The following is a 22086-nucleotide window of genomic DNA, read 5'->3' on the forward strand; positions in this document are numbered from 1 at the left end:
TTCTACCAGCAGGACAATGCTAAGTGTCACACATCATGAGTTTGCCCTACTCCCTTGACACCCAAACTCCCTGAATTAAAAACCCAATCGAGAAGCTGTGAGCCACTTAGATCGGAACGTTCGAGTCATGGATCATCAACTGAGAAACAGAGAGTCGGCACGGCTCCACATCCCTGTTGGTGCCTTCCAGAAACTGTTTGAGTCTCTTCCTGCACGTCTCGTAGCGGTTCCTGCCGCAGTATGTGGTTATTCAGGTTTTTGACAGGTGTCAACATTAATGTGACTAGTCAGTGTAATATACGTTGTTACTACACACAACAGACGATTAAGCTGTGCATATCCTGTTTTCAAGGCGTAATCATTGTTCCATAACATTTCGGGTGTGCAAGCGCATAGATTTCACATCTCCTTCTCATATTTTGGCTGTATACCGTCCAGCCTGAATATTAGAAGAAGATGTGAAATTTATGCAGTTGCACGCTCGAAATTTTGTGAAACATGCGAGTACACTGTTCTACAATTTTTGGGCTGCACCAAGTTTCACATTTGGCTGTCATCTTTAAAATAGCCATCAAGCTGCTGAAGAATTTCCTTACATCACTCGTAGTTTGTTCACAAAGAACATGAGTAACTTCAAAATCTCCTAGTGGTTCCAGCTTCTTCCCTTTCTCTTCGGTGTGCAACACTTTTTCCTTTTATTTTGGATGGAGGGGGGCGGGGGGCTTAAGAGTAAAACAACAGAAGACATAAGCATTTAAAATGTGTCGTATACTAGAGAAAGCATTCCGTGGTTCTTGAAGTTAGTTGACAGATAGAAGCCTAAAGGGCACTAGTAAATGGATAAACCCATGATGAATAATGACAGTGAACCTGAAACTGTAGTTAAAAGGCAACGAATAGTTAAAAATCACAATGACCATTTTCAGCCCACTGTTCGATAAGTGTATCCACGGTCGATGCAGCGAGTAGAGAGCATAACACTCTCTGCAGCCTTTGGTGTATCATCTGAAACATTGTGTAGCTTAGATGGCAAAGAAATATTAAAGAGTTAAATTTGAGACTGGGTTTGGACTTGGAAGACCACCAGGAAGCTGATATTCGACACGCCTGAGAGGGTGACATGCAAGAAAATGTGATACTACAACTGATACCTCACATTTGTGAAGCCTGAAACCATGTTTATATTCATTATACCCTTTTATAAAATCGCTTCCTGTTATCCTACTCTATACATGAGGAGACTTCAGAAAGAAAGTTCCACATCATTCTGCCAGGGCAAGTAACTTTTATGGAATGCAGCGCTAAACGTCACAGTGACACAGATACATGACGCTTTTTATCAACGTAGTCACCAGGTCTCTGTAAAGATGGTCAGAACGCTCTATCGCTCGTAAAGTTATTCAACGACAGAAATCCGCTCCTTGGTCACGGAGAAATCCAATAACCACCGCTTAAACGTCCTCATCGTTGGGAAATGTCTCCCTCCACCTCACTCCCCCGTTTCGCTCCCCAGCCCCGCCCCCTCCCAGATGTTTCTTCGGCAAATAAGGAAATGTAATTGTGCAACATTTGAATTTTCCTATCAGCATCCACCACGTCTTTGTGGCCTTTGTCAATTGACAGCAAATCAGTAAGTCTGAACAGGACATTGCTGTTGCTCCATATACACTGAAGCGCCAAAGAAACTAGTGCAGCCATGCAAATTCAAATATGGAGATTTGTAAACAGGCACAATAAGGTGCTGCGATCGGCAAGGCCTATATAAGACAACAAGTGTCTGGCGCAGTTGTTAGATTGGTTACTGTTGCTACATTGGCAGGTATCAAGATTTAAGTGAATTTGAAACTGTTGTTATAGTAGGCGCACGAGCGATGGGACACAGCGTCCCCGAGGTAGCGATGACGTGGTGATTTTCCAGTACGACCATTTCACGCGTGTACCGTGAAACACCAAATCTCCGACATCGCTACGGCCGAAAAAGATCCTGCAAGAACAGGACCAAAGATGACTGTACTGAATCGTTCAGTGTGACAGAAATGCCACCCTTCCGCAAATTGGTACAGTTTTCAGTGCTGGGCCATCAACAAGTGTCGGCTTGCGAACCATTCAACGAAACATAATCGATATGGACTTCCGGAGCCGAAGGTATACTCGTGCACCCCTGATGACTTCACTGCACAAAGCTTTACGCCTCGCCTGGGCCCGTCAACACCGACATTGGTGATGACTGGAAACATGTTGCCTGGTAGGACTAGTCTCGTTTCAAATTGAATCGAGCGGATGGACATGTACGGGTCTGGAGACAACCTCATGAAATCATGGACCCTGTATGTCAGCAGGGGACTGTTCAAGCTGATGGAGGCTCCATAATGGTGTGGGGCGTATGCAGCTGGAGTGATATGGCTAGATATTGCTCTGACAGGTGACACGTGCGTCAGTACCCTGTCTGATCACCTGCATCCATTCATGACCATTGTGCTCTTGAATGGACTAGGGCAATTCCAGCAGGATAATGCAACACCCCACACGTCCAGAATTGCTAGAGTGGCTCCAGGAACACTCTTCTGAGTTTAAACACTTCCGCTGGTCACCAAATCCCCCAGACATGAACATTATTGAGCATATCTGGGATGCCTCGCAACGTGCTCTTCAGAAGAGATCTCCTCCCCCTCCTACCCTTACGGATTTATGCACAGCACTGTAGGATTCATGGTGTCAGTTCCCTCCAGTACTATTTCAGACCTTAGTCGATTCCATACCATGTCGTGTTTCGGCACTTCTGCCTGCTCACAGTAGCCCTACACGTTATTAGGCAGGTGTACCAGTTTCTTTGGGTCTTCAGTGTGTAATCAGAATGTGACGGTGGATCTGTGTGCAATTCAGACCTTTTTCCCACAGGAATCGTACTGTCCTGAGAAATTCATCTCTGGCGTGCGTTTCCAGTTGTCGCGCGGTTTCAGCCTCACTCTGTAATGCAAGTGAAGCAGAACTGTGTCTGCAGGACACTTGGAACACGTACTGTCTTCCGACAATGGCCACTCATGTCGCCCAATGGTGTTAGCGTGGGATGTCATGTGTAACTTACATTCTGAAATTCCTTTGCTTATTTGTCAACTCGTGAAGAACACTAAATTTTGTACGCAGGGGATTTTTCTCAGAACATTCCTAATTTGAAAAACTACTTCGACATGCACACACTAAAAAAATTGTCAGCTTTTACGATGTTCTATATGACGCGAAATAATGACTGTCTTGGAGTTATTAGTTATTCATTCTGAATTCTTTTTCTTCCTTGTTCCCTTCATGGAAAACGCTGAATTGGAGAAAGCAAGCTGTTATGACGAAGTTGCTTCTGAAGGCAGCGGTCTGTAGACATTAGGTAAGACGAAGAATTTAATATGTTATTTGATGGTGTTGTAAGTGGGCTGTTTAGGTTTTTATTTTGGTAACGCCACGTAGCACTCTGTATGAAAATCACTGACTGTGCTGTGTGCAATCTGTGGCTGGTTGGCATTGTTGGAATATTCGCCATTGTAGTGTTGGCCAGCTGGATGTGAACAGCGCGTAGCGTTGCACAGTTGGACAGTTGGAGGTGAGCCGCCAGCAGTGGTGGATGTGGGGAGAGAGAAGCCAGAGTTTTGAGATGTTAATATGATCGGTCGAGCTGGACGTGTGTCCGTCAGAAAACGGAAATTTGTCAAACTGGATGTCACAAATTATACACATATATTATGAGTTTTGAACAATACTAAGGTAAATACATTGTTTGCTCCCTATCAAAATCTTTCATTTGCCAACTATATGCCTATCAGTAGTTAGTGCCTTCAGTAGTTAGAATCTTTTATTTAGCTGGCAGTTTTGGCGCTCGCTGTATTGCAGTAGTTCGAGTAACGAAGATTTTTGTGAGGTAAGTGATTCGTGAAAGGTATAGTTATTGTTAGTCTGGGCCATTTTTTGTAGGGATTATTGAAAGTCAGATTGCATTGCGCTAAAAATATTGTGCGGAGTGTCAGTTTAGTGTAGATCAGAATAGGTAAAGAGCGAAATGTTTGAGTACGTTGAGTTTTGCTCATATGTTTGAAAATCAAATAACGTAGAGGTTTTCCAGCACTGTCATTTTTAAATTTTTCTAAGGGGATGTTTCAGTGTGTCTGAACTTAAGTTACACGATTTACTCATCAACTTTAAACTTTTAAGATTTATAGGTTTCGCTTGATGGAAGAGCCTTGTTGTCAGTAATGTAAAATGCTGAACACCGAAGCTGTCAAATGACTTCCAAAACCGGCTGGTTACCAATAGCAATCATATGGTCACGACGACGTAGAGTGCACGCTCTACAATTGTCTGTTTTATATGGTAAACTATATAAAACAACAATATGTCTTCCACACGCTGCCCGAATCATCGTACGATAGTTAGTAGGATAAGCAGAGCAAAAATGTAAGATTTCGGTTACGACAGCCGGTGTCGCTCTTGACGGTAAGCTTACTAAGTAGATTAAGTTCGACGTAAGCGCTTAATGGCTTCGCACCTCCGTGTCACACCTTCAGCTGCCGTTAGCGCACAGCGGACAATGCGCCGTGAACGGGCAAATGCACTCAGCAACCAAGACCCAACACATGCCTGTTGACGTCTGGAAAATGCCTGCCATTTTCATAAAGCTTACACGGTTGTAACTCGTAAAAATGAACTCTTGGTAGAATAAAAATTGTAGAAGAATAGGAGTGTCTCCTTCGGATCATTTTGATATATATAATAATCGCACTTTCTTTCATACTAACGTTTTTGCATTTTTGTGAAGCCCACTTTTTTTCCAGCTCCATGCGTGGGTTCTATGCGCTGACTGCGTTACTTAGATGATTGAAACGTCAAGTACTCTTTCCCAATAGATATATATCCATGTAATAAGTAGATTAATTCTTTTGAGTAGCAAGCTATTTCTTAGAAATACTTACATCTAATGAACGAAATAAAAGTTCCTTCTTTTGTAATTTGTCCGTACATCTTTTTTCTTCTGTTGATAATAGATTTCTGTCTGTAGTCTAAATTTCTCCAAATAGTGTCCGAAATCTTCCCAAAGTATTTCAGGTGCCCAGCTCAATTTTTAGTGCATACAACCAACATGTCATAAAATATGGTTGTCAGGAAATTCAATTCAAAATTTATATTTGATCTATGAGTCAGCCCTTTTCCTCCTGACGAATTCCCGGCGCTTATTCTTCATGGTTTAGATGCTCCTCATTTTCCCTCTTTGGGTTCTTGTTCCTCCTGTATTTCTATTCTTTTTAGTTGCTTCAAGGACTCACTTTCCAGTTTCGGTCACTGTAAAGGAGTGATTGTTCCTTATTAAACGCATGAGATATTCCTAGCACATCTGAAACTTCACGCCTGCCTACCGTTCTTCGTTAAAATAGTGCCCAAACAGCGCCCAGCACACCTAATATGCTTGTGCTCAAAACCAACAGACACTGCTTACGTCAAGTGTTCTCTTACGAATGACTGAAACATTCGCTCACATTTCATATCTTCTCGTAAGGGTATAAGAACCATGACAATAGTTTGTTTTCACTTAGAACTCGGAAATATGAGCTTAACTGATTAGATTACTTCATATGGCTGGGCATAATGGTGTATGGAAATATCATTTGCGAGCGCTTTTGAGAACCCACACCATGAGTCTACACCACTGTCGCAAAGCCCATGCTATGAGTTGTCATCTGCAGAAGCTTCATGGAAGAAGGTAGTGTAAAGTACTTTCCTCATGGCGTCTATATCACCTTTATTCCTTCTTATGGCTCGGCTCGTTTACCTCTTAATTAGTGAAACGACCACCATCACGTATAGATTTGCCATCGCTCACTTTTTTCCCTCCCTCTCCCCTTATGAGGTTACGTAAAAGTGCGGCAAGTCTCTTTTTCACATTTCCAACACACTCCAGCTTCTCAGTCGTTGCACTTACTTTGGTTCTCTATCTCCAAGATATTTCACAGCAGCGTAGTCGCACGCTGGGAGATCTGTAAATTGCTTCTCAAGCAAATTCGCGATATGAAATTCAGGTCTTTTAACTGCCATTGAATTCAGTAATCTCTAAAACTAAATTCAACATGTAAAACAAAATAAATGGTTTTTTAAGCGATTTCGCGAGCAAGTGAACTGAAAGCACGTAGGCAAATGTAAACCACTCGTCTCTTCGTTTCATACGTGAACACTCGGAGATAATGGGTATACATTAGAACACAGAGAAGAGGTCTAGTTGGATTTTTTTATATAGAGCAGTTTGCTAATTTTTTGCCTATTAGAATGGTTTCAAGAAGTCGATTTCGACTACATGTCCGTCTTCGTATATATGAGTGTAATTCCTATCGAAAAAGTCTGTTTTCGTCAAGTTATTTGCAGCTTAAGGGCATTACCCTTGCCCTCTCGAGAAGAAGAATGTCTCGTTTCCGTCATTAAAACAAACCCTTCCAAGTCACTCGAAAGAAACAAAGCCGTTTCCACAAAAGTATGCCCTCAAATACGCTTAATATGTAAACACATTTAACGTATTGCCCATAAAGACAAGAAACGGCCCATTACGCTGCTATTATGCTATTGGCAATAAATCACCCAGAGCAGCCATAACGTAGGCTTTGGTAGCTGCGCGGCCAACGCGCAGATCATTAAGCGAGTACGCCCGGGTTCGATTCCCGAACGGGTTGGAGATTTTCTGCACTCGGGATCTGGTTGTTATCTTGTCGTTGCGTTCGTATTGCCATAATTGACCTTCGACTGCTGACATGGCTGTATGGGCACGTCGCGAAAGCCAGTTTTTTTTTAAAGCAGTAATCATAAAATATCGTGGAGTGGACACCGGAAGCAGTATAAAGTAAAACTGGTGTCAGGAAAAGCAGATGCAGACCACACGAAGCTCGGGATCCCGTTTTTTTTTCATTTTTTTAATGTACGTGAAGTTCGGAACTCAAATATAAAACTGCCAAAGCTATTCATTGCAACTCTCACACATTATCGAGAAATCCGTCTTTGAAGTTTTATGAACTGCCTTAATATCGTATAGCAATATCATCTTTCCAAGGGACCGCGTCTTTCTGTGACAGAACGCTCATTTACCATGGGTTCGATTCTCATCCATATTAAAATTTTGAATAAAATACATGTTCCACGAACATTTCCATGAAACGTAAAATGTATGAGGATGAAAAAATATTTATAATTTTCTATTAATTTAAACAACATTACATAAAAGATAGGTAATAAAGAATTTTTTATTTACAATGAAAACAGGATATTTTTGTACGATATGTGATTAGAAATGAAAAGATGTGCAAAAAAATTGGTTCAAATGGTTCTGAGCACTATGGGACTTAACATCTGAGGTAATCAGTCCCCTAGAACTAATGAAACCTAACTAACCTAAGGACATCACATACATCGATGCCCGAGGCAGGATTCGAAACTGCGATCGTAGCGGTCACGCAAAGATGTGCATTTTTTATAAAAATGCCAATTAGATATCTATTAATTTTTATATATATTTGATGAATTTTTTATGTAAGTGATGTAGGTATTCGAACTGAATGAAAAAAAACCGAAAAAATAATGACCAAAGCAAGACTCGAACCAGCGATTACCAGTCTCGAGCGCTATAGCAATGCTAATTCAACATGCAAATCTCTTTAAAAATTTGCATCTGATGGGAATGGAACCTGAGACCCTTCTGTGGCATGCGAACATGGCAGGAGATATTAAACGAATTCAGAGACTTTATGACTGCAACAGATCGGTACAGCACTTACTGTCGTCTAATAGCAATGTCCAGGAAAGTAAGTGGGAAGAACAGCGACAAAGTTCTCATGAAACTATTGGCCACGTTTCTACTGCCTCCTACTGTATTTTAAAAGAATCATTAAAAGGCATACTTAGACATTGCGAGTATCACTTTACCTTCACTTCTCACTGCATGAGAATCGGGACAGGACAAAGATGGCATAGATTCCTCCAACACGCACAGCAGAGTAGCCTGGTAAAGATATTTACTACTTGATCAAAAGTGGTCAGACACTCCTACCTAATGCGATGTTGACACTAAATGTCACGAAAGGCTGGTCCGCCAGTTTGAGATGTGGCAGAGTGTGCTGAGACGTCAGTAGAGAAGCAGAAACAGGAGAATGGGCCGGTCAGGAGAGCTAGTGACTTCGAGCGTGGACTGGTCACTGAATGTCATCTGAGCATCATACCTGTCAGGGGTATTTCAACCCTGCTAAAGCTGCCGAAGTCGACCGTTAGTGATGTTATTATGAAATGGGAACGCGAAGCAAGAACCAGAGCTAAACCAAGACCACAGATTCAGGAAAAAACTGCCGCACCATGCATGACGTTTTAATGTATTACGTCTTAACTGCTAACTCTATTCGCAGCACATTTCGCAGACAGTATAAAAATTTACCATTGATGCTACCTGCAAAATTATATCATTGTACGACGCATAATTCAGGAGATACGACGTCATACAAATTTAACTGCGTGAAATCGAAACTGCATGAAGAAGTTCGCTACAGTTTGTTCTGACGTAACCACAAGCGCCGGAACGAAGACGACGAACGCAAGACCGGAGAAGGCGGTGAGGAAACGTCAGACAAAAGCCTGCTGACAAGGACCGAGCCGCGCTAGGAGTGACATCTGCAAGAAGTGAATGAAAGTGCGGCTCCTGTCAGCCTCGAACGCGCAGATCGTCTCAGTGCACGAATATTAGTGGACAGCATTGTGCGGCAACATCAGATTGTAGTGATCTGTATCAAGAGCATACTTGGACTTTGAGTATAGCGAGGACTGTTACTGTTTGCATGTCACTTTCGACCCCAGTGTAACTCCAAAGTATTGTTAATTTTGTTTGTAGAAATAAAAATAACAATGTTATTTGCTTGAATTGTTGTATAGTCTTCCGAGAATGCAGCATCCCTCAGGCACCCTAAAAGTGACGAGTGGGTAAGATCAAACACAGTTAAGGGTCAAGTTTGATAGAAATATGTGTGGAATATGTAAAATGTATGTGAAATACGTGTAACACGTGCGTTATTTAGCATAGCCAGCAGCTCCTGCTAAATCTCTGGATCTATTTCTGCCAAATGTGGTACATATTACCATCAGCAAAGAAATACAGGGTGCGGCAGGGTTCGTAGTAGGATATAAAAACACACCATCAGGTAGTAACTTTAATTTATTTATTACCTCTTATGTCAATTAACAGTTAAAGATATGCCATTTTCTAACGTGTAAGTCATTGTCCATTGCGTGGATTATTTCTTGAATATGTCTCGAGTCAAATTATGACCCCTCTGCACAACACATTCATCTAGATGGCGTTGGAAGCTTTCCATAGGTCCGTGTAATGTATTCCCTGGCACGTTGCTGACGGCAGTTGTGATGCGATCCTTCAAGTCAGGAATGGCGGCACAACGTGTTCGGAAAACTTCTTGCTTCAAGTAGCCCCAAAGGAAAAAGTCTGCACATGAATGGTCAGGTGAGCTGGGCAGCCAGGAAAAGTCACCAAAACGGGAAATTACTCTACTGGGAAATGTCTTTCGCAAGAAATCCTTGCAAATTCTGGCTGTATGCGAGGTCGCTCCGTATTGTTGAAACCATTATTGTTCCATATCCACATCGACCATACCTAATTGGGGAAGAACGAAGTCTTGCAGCATCTTTAGGTAGCGTTCACTGGTGACAGTTACAGTCACACCGCTGTCATTCTCAAAGAAGTAAGGGCCAATAATCCCAAAGGAACCAACTCCATACTACATTGTGTCACGAGAACTATGCAAGGGTTTGATGTGCAGTTCATGGGGACTTACATCACTCCAATAACCCATATTCTTTTTATTCACTGAACCAGGTAACTCGAAATGAGCTTCATCTGACATCAGGATGGTGTGCAACATTTGTGGATTTGGCGAAGGAGATCACGCATGGTTAAGCAGAATGCTTCGTGTGAAACCCCAATCGCGAGGCCTAATTTCCTGAACAATCTGCACCTTATATGGGTGAAAATGGAGATCTTCGTGCAATATTCTCCCGAATGAGCGATCAGACATATGCACAGTTTGCGCATGATGACGAGCAAGACCTTTTTGGCCCACGCAATAGTGCAGCACGAACATTTTCCACGGCTTCTGGTGTCCGCACAGTTCTTCCACCTCTTCCCAGTTTGCCACTGCAAACAGAACCTGTTGTTCGAAATTCACGTACCCGCCTCACAATGGTCCGTCCATCTGGAACTTTCCCATTACGTCCCAAGTTGAAATGTTGCCGAAATAGACGCTGGGTAGCAATAAATTATTCTTGAAATAACTTTAAACAGCAAAGACACGATGCTGTGCACTCCACCGCTCCATATCACTGTCACACTCGAAATGGTAGCTCATTAGCACACGAAGGCGGAACGACCTGGCGCGCATTCCTGCAGTACGTTATTGTACTACGCAAATCAAATTACACTATGAACGCTACCGCACCCTGTATTATGCGAATAATAACCAATAAATTCCTATTGAGGTACGTGTTATAGCGTGTAGTGAGAAAGGGAGAGGAGGAGACGGGTAGATAGAGAAGGGAAAGGACATAGATCGATATGACAAAGGCGGAGATGAACACATTGAGGGGGGGGGGGGGGTGGAATGGACAGAGAAGGGGAAAGGAGGAGATGGACAGAGGGGAAGGAGTAGACAGAGAGAGTGAGGAGGAGCAGATGGACAGAGAAGAGGGTCGAGGAGATGGACAAAGAGGAGTGAAGGAGGAGTTGGGCTAATGGAATTAGAATAAATACATACTAGCGCAATGCTGGATACTCAGTGTATAATACAAATAGATGAACGCATGTTCCACATCTCCTCCGAAAAAATGGACTAATTCCAACTTAACTTCCTACACATATCACTATCTGTCTGGAAAGAATCGTTGTGAGGGTAGGAACCACGTATTTATCAAAGAGATGAGGGTGGAGGAGAAAGAGAGGTGTAGCCAACGAGGCCCAAATACTGAGAATTTATTCATCCAGTGTTTGCATTTAGTGACTTGCAACAAGCTTTACACATAATTTCAAATCTTTGCTAAACATTTTCTTGTCCAAACTCCGCAAAATGATGAAAGGAAAAAAGTTTACCATTTACTACATTTTCGCAGTTCATGCAGTAAAATACTGTATCAGTGTTAACTCTATCTGCAACACATTCCCAGACAGTACGTACATATACCACAGGATGTACATGCCAAATTATATCATTGTACGACATATAGTTCAAGATATCGTTGACATTGAGCTGCATGCAAACGAAACAGCAGGGTGAAAGTCACTAGAGATAGAAGTGAAATATGTGAAGTATATGTAAAATATATGTGACTAGTGCGCACGTGGGCATTGCCGTGGGTAAAAGCCTCCTCCTAAACCCCTGGATTGATTTCACCCAAAATTGGTACACGTATTACTTACTATCTGGAAAGAAAAACTGTGGGGTAGGAACCAACGAACTCCTACTCGAGTGGCAGTGATTACCTGGAGACAGAAGGAGGAGGAGGTGGACAAAGAGAGAGGAAGAAATGGACTGGGACTGGGGATAAGACATACAGGTAGAGGGGTGAAGAGGAGATGGACAGGGAGAGGAAAGAAAAGGAGGTGGACATAGAGGGAGGGGAAAAATGGACAGATAGGTAAGAGGACAAGATGGAGAGACAGAGGGAGGAGGAAGATATTTACAGAGAGAGGGAGGAGGATTTGGAAAGAGACAGGGGCAGGAGAGTATGGACAGAGAATGCAGGAAATAGAGAGAGGGAACAGGAGGAGATGGATGGACATACAAAGAAAAACGGAGAGAGACAGCGAGAGGACAGAGAATGATGTGAACAAGGAGAGGGGGAGCAAAGAATGGGCAGAGAGTGGGGAAGTGGGAGATAACAGAAAGCAGGAGAAGGGGAGAAGACGGGCAGAGAGGGGGGGAGGAGGAGATCGACAAAGAGATGGATAAAGAGGAGATAGAGGGGAAGGAGAAGAAAGACTTAAAGGGAGAGGATGAGACAGACAAAGGCGGAAGTAGCACATGGGCAGAGGAGGGGAGGGGAAGGGGGAGGAACAGATGGTCAGAGAGAGAATGGGATAAGATGTACAGAGAGTAGAGGATGGAGACATAGACAGGGAATAGGACAAGATAGAAAGAGAAATGGGAAAAGAGGCGATGTGCTAATACCAAACTGGAATATATATATTTGTGTGTGTGTGTGTGTGTGTGTGTGTGTGTGTGTGTTTGTGTCTAAAATAATTTTAAATTCGAAAGTTTTAAAATGTAAAACGCGGCGTTTTATAAACTTACAAATTTTAACGACCCTTGGTCTAGACGAAGCATCTTTGACTAGTAATCAAAACGTCCTCGGTTCTAGGGCGCCACCGCTTACATTTTGAGAAAAGTTATCAACAATGGCGGTCGACGTCTTCAAGCATAAAAAGTCACTCTCATTCTGCCAACGGTCTTCTCAAAGAGCACGGATGAGCGGACAAAGTTTCGGGGCATTCCCTTGTCCTTGGAGTGCGAAATTGCCCATAAAATGCGGAAGAATCAGCAATGATCTATGGCATGAGGATGCAGAAGACAATAAAATCTATTGCATTAAAGACGCATAATGTGAATTCACAGGATATGTACCCTGTATTGGACAAGTGTCGTGATGACCTCACCATTGGCAAAAGATTCAGGATTACTCCCCCATTCGGATCTACGGGACAGACTGCCAAGGGAAGAAGACCACGAGAAAATGACTGAATAACCAACGAAAGGGTAACGTTCTTCTAGTAGAGGGGTGGAGTGTAAGAAGTTTCAACATCGTAGAGAAGCTAAAAATTCTGAAAAGGGAAATGCTAAGGCTCAATCTACACTCGCGCTCCTAAATTAAGGATAATGCTGATACACGCTGAACAACGCTCTGGTGGACGGTTTTCGGGTTTAAATCACCTCGAGGTATGTCCATGCGGTGCGTTTGACCTGCCGTCGTCGCGCAGTGGCGCTGGCAGCAGTCCACATACGCAGAGATGTGTAGGTGCATGTCAGAGTACGGTGCAGCGAGTAAGTGTGCAGACGTTTTCAAACGTGCTAATGGTGACTGTGTGTTGAAAATGGCTCAAAAAACGCACATTGATGACGTTATGAGGAGTAGAATACTAGGGCGACTGGAGGCTGGTCAAACACAACAGGTCGTGGCACAGGCCATCCGGGTGCCACTAAGCGTAATCTCAAGATTATGGCAACGATTCCAGCAGACAGGAAACGTGTCCAGGCGCTACAGTACGGGACGTGCACAGTGTACAACACCACAAGAAGACCGATATCTCACCATCAGTGCTCGCAGACGGCCAATGAGTACTGCAGGTAGCCTTGCTCGGGACCTTACCGCAGCCACTGGAACAGTTGTCTCCAGACACACAGTCTATAGGTAACTGAACAGACATGGTTTATTCGCCCGGAGACCTACAAGGTGTATTCCACTGATCCCAGGTCAAAGGAGAGCCCGTAAATCCCGGTGTCAAGAACACAGTACATGTTCATTGGAACAGTGGTTCCAGGTTATGTTCACGGACGAGTCCAGGTGTAGTATGAAAAGTGATTCTCGCTGAACTTTCATCTGGCGTGGACCAGGAACCAGATACAAACCCCTTAATTTCCTTGAAAGGGACCTGTATGGAGGTCGTGGTTTGATGGTGTGGGGTGGGATTATGATTGGTGCATGTACACCCCTGGATGTCTTTGACCGAGGAACTGTAACAGGTCAGGTGTATCGGGACGTCATTTTGTACCACCGCCTTTTCAGTGGTGCAGTGGGCCCCACCGTCCTTCTGATGGATGATAACGCACGGCCCCACCGAGCTGCCATCGTGGAGGAGTACCATGAAACATAAGATATCAGGCAAATGGAGTGGCCTGCCTGTTCTCCAGACCTAAACCCCATCTAGCACGTCTAGGATGCTCTCGGTCGACGTATCGCTGCCCGTCTTCAAAGCCCTAGGACACTTCAGGAGCTCCGACAGGCACTGGTGCAAGAATGGGAGGCTATACCCCTGCAGCTGCTCGACCACCTGATCCAGAGTATGCCAACCCGTTGTGCGGCCTGTGTACGTGTTCGTTGTGATCATATCCCATATTGATGTCGGGGTTCATGCGTGGGAAACAGTGGCGTTTTGTAGAACATATGTTTCGGGACGGTTTTCTCAACTTATCACCCATACTGTGGACTTACAGATCTTCGTTGTGTATTCCTATGTGCCTAAGCTATTAGCGCCATTTTTGTGTAGTGCCACGTTGTGTGGCACCACATTCAGCAGTTATCCTTAATTTATGAGCATGAGTGTAGATACAGTGGGGTCAGTCAAGTGAAATTGAAAGAAGACAAAGATTTCTGGTCAGACGAGTAACATCAACAGCAAACAGAAAATGGTATGGCGGGGGTAGGACTCGTTATGAATAGAAAAGTAGGGCATAGAGTTAGTTCCTGTGAACAGTTCAGTGATAGGGTTGTTCTCGTCAGAATCGACAGCAAACCAATACCGACAACAATACCTAAAAAATACACGCAAACGGTGAAGGCAGAATATGAAAAGACAGAGAATTTATGCGAGGGTATTGAACTGGTAATTCAATATGTATAAGGAGATGAAAATCTGATAGTGATGGGAGATTGGAACCCTGTTGTAGTGGAAGGCGTGAAAGAAAGGTTGCGGGATAAATTGGGCTTCGTAGTATTAATGAGAGAGGAGATAGACTAATTACGTTCTGCAACAAATTTCAGCAAGAAATAACGAATACTCTACTCAAGTCTCACAAGAGGAGGAAGTATGCTTGGAAAATGCCGGGAGATACGAGAAGATTCGTTATGATCAGGCAGAGTGCTTTAAATCAGATAATAGATTATAAGGCGTAGCCAGGAGCAGATACAGACGCAGATCACTGTTTAGTAATGATGAAAAATAGGCTGAAGCTTAAGAGATTAGTCAGGAAGAATTAAAGTGCAAAGAAGTAGGATACGGAAGTGCTAAGGAATGAGGACAAACGCTTGAAGTTCTCTGATGCTATAGATACTGCAGAACTGAATAGCTCAGTAGGCAGTTCATTTGAAGAGGGATGGACATCTCTAGAAAATATACCGTTAAGAAAAATACAGAAATACAATTCACTTAGGAATGAAATATATAGCAAGCGTAGGGAAGCTAAGCAGAAATTGCCGCATGAAAATATGAAATGAGTGTCTGAAGGGCTGTCTCAACACATGAAAAACTCAAAATAACATTCAGTCTAATTAATGACAGCCGGCCGCTGTGACCGAGCGTTTCTAGGATCTTCAATCCGGAACCGCGCTGCTGCTACGGTTGCAGGTTCGAGTCTTGCCTCGAGCATGGATGAATGCGATGTCCTTAGGTTAGTTAGGTTTAAGTAGTTTTAAGTCTAGGGGACTGATGACCTCAGATGTTAAGTACCATAGTGCTTAGAGCCATTTGAACTATTTTTTTAATTAATAACAATGGTCGTGACATTAAGAGTGCATTGGGAATTTCATTATTAAATGCAAAGGGATAGAGTGGATAGGTGGGAAGAGTACACTGAAGTTCTCTATGAGGGTGAGGACCTGTCTGATGACGTGATGGAAGGAAAATAGGAGTTAACAGGGAAGAGATAGGGGATCCTGTATCATGGCCAGAATTTAAAAGAGCTTTGGGTGATTTAAGATCAAATAAGGCAGAAGGCAATGGTAACATTCTATCAGAATTTCTGATATCATGGGATTCAGTGGCAACAACATGACTACACAGTGGTGTGTAGAACGTATGAGACAAGCAACATACCGTCAAACATTTGGTAATACATCATCCGCACAAGTACGAAGGCGACAAGAGCCACCAAGTGCGAGAACCATCACACAGTCAGCTTAACAGCTCATGCATCCAAGATGCTGACAAGAACACTATACATAAGAATGGAAAAGAAAACTGAGGATGTGTTAAATGACGATCAGTTTGGCTTTATGAAAGGTAAGGACACCAGAGAGGCAGTTCTAATATTGCAGTTGACAATGGAAGCAAGGCTGAAGAAAATTCAAGACACGTTCGTAGGATTTGCCGACATGAAAAAAGTGTTTTACAGTGTCAATTGGTGCAAGCTGTTCCAAACTCCAAGAAAAAAATAGGTGAAAGCTACAGGGAAATACGGAGAATGTCTAATAGGCATAAGAGCCGAGAGGGAGACTGGAAGACAAGAACGAAGTGCTCGGATTAAAAATAGTTTGACACAACTGTAGTCTTTCGGCCGTAATGTTCAATCGAAGAGGCACTGACGGAAATAAAAGAAATGATCAAGTGTGGAAAAATGCGAGGTGAAAGGATATCAATGATAAAGATTCGCCGATGACTTTGCTATCCTAAGTGAAACTGGAAAAGATTTACAGCAATTATTGACTGGAATGAACAGTCTAATGAGTACAGAATATTGATTGATAGTAAATCGAAGAAAGAGGAAAGTAATGAGAAGTAGGAGAAATGACAGCAGATTGAAGTTTAACATCATAATTTAGAATCACGAAGTAGACGAAATTAAAGAATTCACCTACCTATGCAGCAAAATACCCCTTGATGAACGGAGCAAGCAGGACACAAAAAACAGGCTAGCACGGCAAAAAGGGCATTCCTGGCCAGGAGAAGTCTACTAGTATCAAACAAAGGCCTTAATTTGAGGAAGATATTTCTGAGAATGAACATTTGGAACACAGTATTGTACGGTAGTGAAATATGGACTGTGGGAAAACCGGAGCAGCGAAGCGTTTGAGATGTAGTGCGTAGAGGAATGTTGAAAATTAGGAGGACTGATAAGGTAAGGAATAAGGAGGTTCCCCACAGAATCGGAGAGGAGAGGAATGTATGGTAAACACTGACAAGAAGAAGGGACAGAATGATAGGATATCTCTTAAGACATCAGAGAATAACTTCCACGGTACCAAATGGGCTGTAGAGGGTAAAAACTGCAGAGATAGACATAGACTGGAATACACCAAGCAAATAATTGAGGATGTAGGTTGCAAGATGTAAATGTTGGCACAGGAGAGGAATTTGTGGCGGTCCTCATGAAACCTGTTCTGGCGTAACCACAAGCGCCGGAACGAAGATGAAGAACGCAAGTAAAAACAAGGCAGTGAAAAGGCGTCAGCCAATAGGGCGCTGATTAGGACCGCACCACGACAGGAGAAGCCTCTATAAGAGGAGACTATAAGCGCTCCTCGTGCCTCCCTTGGGCTCTCACTTTACGGACAGCAGAGAACGCAACAATAGTAGTTATTAGTGACCCACAAACTGTTTGCCAATCTTGCGTGAACATTGTATATAGCATATGACTCGGATTTATGTTGCATGTCACACATCGCTTGCGACACCATTGTAAATTCCAAGTTTGTCAGTCTTCTTATTTGTAATAAAAATTATTAATGTTTTTTGCTTGAATTGTTGTATAGCACAACGAGAACGCGGCGTCCATTAGGTACCCTATATGCGAAGAGTGGGCAGGACCCCACAAAACCAATCAGAAGACTGGTGTCTGAAAAAAAAAATTGACCTTTTGATAGATAAAATTTTATGAGACTCTTGAGGACTGCACACCGTAGGAAGACATCGTGACACACCGACTGGGAGCCTGATCTACTTTGCTCTCAGTGATGAAAACAGGAAATCTACCTGTTTGATCTTCGGCGAGAGAGAATAAGGACCCTGGCGCTACCTAAATGTAGCCCATTGAAATATCACCGAGTATTGGTGCTGATAACCATGGTGCACGATTAATTGAATTTTACGAAGATTTTTCTAGAAGCTATACATCTATTCTTTGCCATGATGTACAGTTAGATCTGTAGCCTTTTTATAATGTTCTTCGCCTGCTTGGGAGCCGTAGCAGCTTATCAGCTTGGCTTTGGTTGTCACTCCTCATCTTTGAAACGAAAGTAGTTCCCCATGGGGCGGGGTGGAAAAGGGAGTTTTGTCTGTTTTGGTCATGACTGTATGGGCTGTGGAGCAGAATCAAAAACAAGATTTCTGGCGGCGCCTGGTCTGTCTGTGCAATAGGGGAAATGGATCTCAACATCGCGGCCTGAAGGAACCTTGCATCCATCGTTTGCCATCTTCGAGGATGGTTACGAAGGAGGTACCGAGCTGTCAGAGACGTGCTGACCATGACGGACGGGTGCTTTTCTACTATATTCGGTTTGTGGCTATTTTCGTCTCCACCGTGGTAGATTGCAGTGGCTTCATATGATTAAGAGGGCGAGCTGACGTTGAGGTCTGTTAAATTTTGTTTCTGTGAGACGTTCAAGTTGTGCACTGGAACTTTTGCTGTGATATGCCATGTGTATGAATTTTTATTATCTCATTGCATCATTTTACTGGCCTGCAATTAATTTCAAGTGTTCTTGAAAGGAGGAGAGCATTATGCTAAACAGCCATGGCTGTTACTGGGTTTTTACATGTGCCATCTCTTTCCCTCATGGCATCTTGGCAACTCACCTTTGTGTTTAAAGGAACATCGAAATGTAATTCTCGTTCATGTCTGATGCACGGGTCACGAATTTATGGCGTAAATTCTAGCCTGTACCTAATTCTTATAGTGGGGTGAATTTTCATATCCGGGTTGGCGTTAGTATGCTATATCGGCACTAAATTATGTAACCCGACTACTGTCTTACTCGTTAATGCATTTGTAATGGGTGAGTATTTGGCTCTGAGCACTATGGGACTTAACTTCTTAGGTCATCAGTCCCCTAGAACTTAGAACTACTTATACCTAACTAACCTAAGGACATCACACACATCCATGCCCGAGGCAGGATTCGAACCTGCGACCGTAGCAGTCGCGCGGTTCCAGACAGTAGCGCCTTTAACCGCATGGCCACCCCGGCCGGCATGGGTGAGTAATCACAGTATACTACTTCTCTTAGATATCAGTCTTGAATTAAAACTATTCTTGTTTGAGTTTTTGGTGCAGTGGCTAAATCATACACTATGTGAAAATTTGTGATAAGGTCTTATGGGACCAAACTACTGAGGTCATCTGTCCCTAAGCCTACACACTACTTAATCTAACTTACGCTACCGACAACACACACACCCATGCCCGAGGGAGGACTTGAATCTCCGATGGGGGGAGGGGGGGCCTATGTGCTCAAAAATATCCGGACACCCCAAAATTAATATTAGTTGCATTGCGCGGCGAGCTCAGTAGTTGTTAGACATCGTGAGAGAGCAGAATGGGGCGCTCCGCGGAACTCTCGGACTTCGAACATGGTCAGGTGATTGGGTGTCACTTGTGTCATACGTCTGTACGCGAGATTTCCACACTTCTAAACATCCCTAAGTCCTCTGTTGCCTGTGTAATAGTGAAGTGGAAACGTGAAGGGAAACGTACAGCACACAGGCCAACCTCGTCTTTTGACTGACAGACCACCGACAGTTGAAGAGGGTCGTAATAGGCAAACACCTATCCAGACTAACACACAGGAATTTCAAACTGCATCAGGATCCACTGAAGTACTATGATAGTTAGGCGGGAGGTGAGAAAATATGTATTTCATGGTCGAGCTCATAAGCCACACATCACGTCGGTAAATGCAAAACGACGCCTCGCTTGGTGTAAAGAGCGTAAACATTGGACGATTTAACAGTGGAAAAACGTTGTGTGGAGTGACGAATCACGGTACACAATGTGGCGATCCGATGGCAGAGTCTGGGTATGGCGAATGCCCGGTGAACGTCATCTGCCAGCGTGTGTAGTGCCAACAGTAAAATTAGGAGGCGGTGGTATTTAGGTGTGGTCGTGTTTTTCATGGAAGGGGCTTGCACTCCTTGTTGTTTTGCGTGGCATTATCACAGCACGGGCCTACAGTGATGTTTTAAACACCTTCTTGCTTCCCATTGTTGAAGAGCAATTCGGGGATGGCGACTGCATCTTTCAACACGATCGACTACCTGTTCATAATGCACCATCTGTGGCGGAGTGGTTATACGACAACAATATCCCTGTAATGGACTGGCCTGCACAGAGTCCTGACCTGAATCCTATAGAACACCTTTGGGACGTTTTGGAACGCCGACTTCGTGCCAGGCCTCACCGACCGACATCGATACCTCTCCTCAGTGCAGCACTCCGTAAAGAATGAGCTGCCATTCTAGCACCTGATTGAACGCATGCATGCGAGAGTGCAAGCTGTCATCAAGGCTAAGGGTGGGCCAACACCGTATTGAATTCCAGCATTACCAATGGACGTTGTCACGAACATGTAAGTCATTTGGAGCCAGGTGTCCGCATAATTTTGATCACGCAGTATATGTGCTTATTGTTTTATAGTGGCTCACATAATAAGCAGTCTGTTTCAGCATGTACTGTATACCGGTGCCTCAAGGTTTCTCCGCAAACTGACTTCATGAGGGGCTGAGCAGTTTGTAGCCTACAACAAATACTTTGCTAGATAAAAATTTACTATTTTAGTTAGAATTTTGTTTTAGGCTTCAAGTTTAAAATAAATTAATGAGTCGTTGGTGTTCGCGGGTCATGCTGAGGCCGTTAGATTGTCATTTTCTGTTGAAAGGAATCCATTCTCGACCTATAGGAATGCCTGACGTTGGAATATACACGGAGGAGCCAAAACATTATGATCACCTGCTTAATAGCTTGTTTATCTGTCCTTGGAACGAAATACATCACCGATTCCTCTTGTCAGTGATCCTGCAGTTTGTTCGTATGTTTGTGGAGATACGTGCCATTAGATACAGGTCATAATTCGCGTAATGAACGAGCTGCTGATTTGAGTACTGGGTGATGGTGACAAATAGCGACCGAGATGGGTTCCATAGGATTCACATCGGGCAAATTTGGTCTCCGATACTTCAACGTGAATTCAATAAAATACTCCTCAAACCACTTTAGCACGGTTCTGGCTCCGAGACACGGACAATTATACAGTTGAAAGATGACAACGCCGTCAGGGAAAACGTCAAGTATGAAAGGATGCAGCTGTTTCGCAGCTGTCAGAGTGTCTTCGATTACTACCACAGGCCCCACGCAAGCGCAGGAGAATGTGTCCCATAGCATAAGACTCCTCGGGTCAGCCTGCGTCGGTGGCGCGCTGCGCGCTTCGAGCCGCCGTTTACCTCTATTCCGGGGTTTGTGGAGACGACCACCGACCTAGTGTGGCAAAAATGTGACTTACTCAAAGAGCTGACACGTTTCCATTGATCGACGGTCGATCTAATGCCACTGCAATCGTAACTGACGACGTCATTGCGTCAACAAGTGAACACATGGAGTTGGTTCCTGCAGAGCTCCGTGTTTAACAATGTACGAGGAACAGTGTGCTCCGGAACACTTGTGAATGCACCAGTATTGTGCCCTTTCGACAGAGATGTCACAGATCTCCATCTGTCCTACCTGACAGAGCAGACAAGCCTCAGAAACCCACGTTCTGTGAAGAGTATTGGACATCCAACCATTTAGCCCCTAGTGGTAGGTTCACAGTCATATCTCATACTGTAGATGCTTACGACAGCAGCAAATGAACATTCGATCAGCTTCGGCGTTTTCGGGATACTTTGAACAAGGCTCTGCATAATAATAATTTCCCCTTTGTCAAAGTCGCTTATTTCAATGGATTTCCGTATTTGCAGCCCTTACCTTCGCTGGGGTGGACCCCTACATGTCTTCTCCGCTCACATACTTTCGTAACTGCGTCAGTTATCATAAGTTCTGCCTGATCAGTGTATACGAGGGTTGTCCAGAAAGTAATTTCCGATCGGTCGCGAAATAGACACCACAATGAAAACCTGATGAAGCTTTGCACAGATGTGTTGGGTATTGTCTCTAGTATGACCGTCGATCGCATCAACACGCTCTTTTCAATTGTGAGAGCACTGTGAGCGAGTAAAGTTGCCTAGAACAACGATGTCTGCCACCAAGTAGGAGTGCCCGCTGAGAGGCTTCGCCTTAATGAATGCAGCCCACCTAACACAACCGCCACGCACTTCCTTTTTCG

Source organism: Schistocerca piceifrons, chromosome 6, assembly GCF_021461385.2.
Source record: "Schistocerca piceifrons isolate TAMUIC-IGC-003096 chromosome 6, iqSchPice1.1, whole genome shotgun sequence".
NCBI classification, from domain to species: domain Eukaryota; kingdom Metazoa; phylum Arthropoda; class Insecta; order Orthoptera; family Acrididae; genus Schistocerca; species Schistocerca piceifrons.